This window comes from Myxocyprinus asiaticus, chromosome 1 (assembly GCF_019703515.2).
Source record: "Myxocyprinus asiaticus isolate MX2 ecotype Aquarium Trade chromosome 1, UBuf_Myxa_2, whole genome shotgun sequence".
In the NCBI taxonomy this organism is placed as follows: domain Eukaryota; kingdom Metazoa; phylum Chordata; class Actinopteri; order Cypriniformes; family Catostomidae; genus Myxocyprinus; species Myxocyprinus asiaticus.
The window spans coordinates 67,990,618-67,993,270 of record NC_059344.1 but is presented as its reverse complement, the minus strand read 5'-3'; positions in this window follow the sequence as shown (position 1 = coordinate 67,993,270).

Genomic DNA, 2,653 nt, shown 5'->3' with positions numbered 1-2,653 from the left:
AACATTGAAGTTAATTTGTAAGACTGCTTTAAATGAGTGCAATAAATGGACAGGTGAACTTGAATATTTGACGTTTATCATATTTCAGCACCAAGAATTCCCACATTGCGTCATTCTAATCGCACTGATCTGCACCGTTCAGAGTAAAGGGGTATTTTAAGAATGCGATTTCTTGCATTTAATTATAATTAATTCATAATTTTATTTATTTATCACACATTATACATTTGCACATGTACAGTGGAATTCTTTTTTTTTTTTCACATATCCCAACTAAGCTGGGGTCAGAGTGCAGGGTCATTTCATTCTGTCAACATTTCAAGCTTAAAATGTGCTGTTATTTGGCATTATTGTTATTAATATATTTCACACAGCATTATTAGTTGTTCCAGATTTTATAGAGGATAACTGACTGGTGCTTTATCATGTAGGAAACTGACATACTGTATGCTGTTTGTCAGTGTCAATTTTAAAAAGGGCAACATAATAATAACTCAAATAATTTATATTTAGGGACTTTTCTGACCTTAATGAGGTAACATTTTTCAACCATATATATATCACACAGTGTCTATATCCATAAAAGTACCCACTGTGCATTGGATCAATTCATTAAAGCAAATGCATGATCTGGACAATTATGGCTTTGCATATAAAATCAAATTAACATCAAATACACACAGTAGCTGCATATAATGTACTGTACAAGCTCTCTTAAACATTCTGCTAGAATACATTTAAATAATTGCTTAGTCACTGTGTTAGATTGGGGTTGATGTCACTTCCTGTTGCTGCTGGCGCCTAGCTCGAGTCTGTGTTTGTAGCCTGATAGCTTTTTTAGCATTGCTTATCTATCTGTTTTCAGCTTTTAATCTTTAATATATCTGCAATTTTTCAGCACACATCAGGTTTTCCCCTGCATTATTCTCTTATCACGATTCAACTGCATGCATTTTTTCCACATGTATCTGCTTTCTGTTTTTATTGTAATTAAACTGTGTGCATTTTACAGCACACACCCGTTTCTCCTCTGTGTTACACAGATTATTGCATCGATCTCAAAGCACTGCTTATCAAGAACAACCATAACAACAAACAATTGTGTGATGAATTCACATCAATCTCAAACCTTCGCCGCTCAGGAACTACCAACAACAACAAACAATTGCGGTAAGTCATGGCATCCGCTCGTGTTATTGCTTCCTGCATTGCATGCCACATGTTTACTATAGCTTCTTCCGTTAGCAGTGAGGGATTCACATGTAATAAATGTAAGGAATTAGTCAGGCTGACAGAGAAGGTTAATGAGTTAGAGACCTGCATCTGAACGCTAGTGGAGGTCAGTGAGAAAGAGAAGCCGGTAGATACTGTTTCAGATGCGGGTAGTACAGCGAGCATCACACACACTATGGTTCCGGCTGTAGAGCCCCCACAGCAGGGTGTTTGGGTGATGTTTTGGCAGCATACTCACTCAGCAAAGCTACACCACTCTCCCATTCCTGTTAGGGTTTCCAATTGATTCTCCCCACTGAGTGATCCACTGAGAATAATTTTGAAAGAGCCTTGGTCATAGGCGATTCTATTGTAAGGAACATGGAAATAGAGACTCCAACCATCATTGTTAAATGCATTTCGGGTGCCAGAGCATCTGACATCAGATCAAATTTACAAGTGCTGGCTAATTCTAAACATAGATTTTCCAAAATGTTTATTCATTTCGGCACTAACGATGTCCGGCTTCACTGAAAACAATTCTTTCAATCACTAAAGTTAGCTTCCCTAATAATCTTCCAGATCTATCTCATACCCTCAGTTAGCCCTAAGGTCTAGAAGAACTTGATGAAATAACAGAAAATATAAATACAGTCTTCTCTAGCACTCTTGATAGTGTCACCGCCCTTCGATTAAAGAAAATTAAAGGAAAAAGCCCCACACTATGGTACAATGATCACACTCATGCTCTCAAGAGAGCAGCTTGGAAAATGCAGTGCAAGTGGAAGAATACAAAATTAGAGGTATTTTGTGGTGCATGGAAGGATAGTGTCTGTAGCTACAGACAGACACTAAAAGCTGCCAGGTAAGCATATTTTAGCAAACTCATAGAAAATAACCACAACAATCCTAGGTGTTTATTCAGTACTGTGGCAAAATTGGTTAGGAATAAAGCCTCGACTGAACCAGATATTCCGTCACAGCACAATAGTAATGAATTCATGAATTTCTTTCTTGATAAAATTTAAATAATCAGAAATAAAATTGGAATTATGCAATCATCTATCACAATACCTCAGAAAACAGTGTCTCATAATTTTCCTCATGTGCAACTTCAATCCTTCACTGTCAAAGGTCATGAGGAGCTGACAAAACTTATCGAAACATCAAAAGCCACAATGTGTATGTTAGAACCAATACCAACTAAGCTCCTAAAAGAGGTATTCCCTGTAATCTCAGAACCTCTTCTTAATATTATTAAATCCTCACTATCCTTAGGACATGTCCCAAGAAACTTTAAAATGGCAGTTATCAAACCACTTATTAAGAAGCCACAACTTGATCATGGAGAATTGGCAAAATATAGACCGATTTCAAATCTCCCGTTTATGTTGAAAATACTAGAAAAGGTTGTGCCCCCCAATTATGTTCATTTCTACAG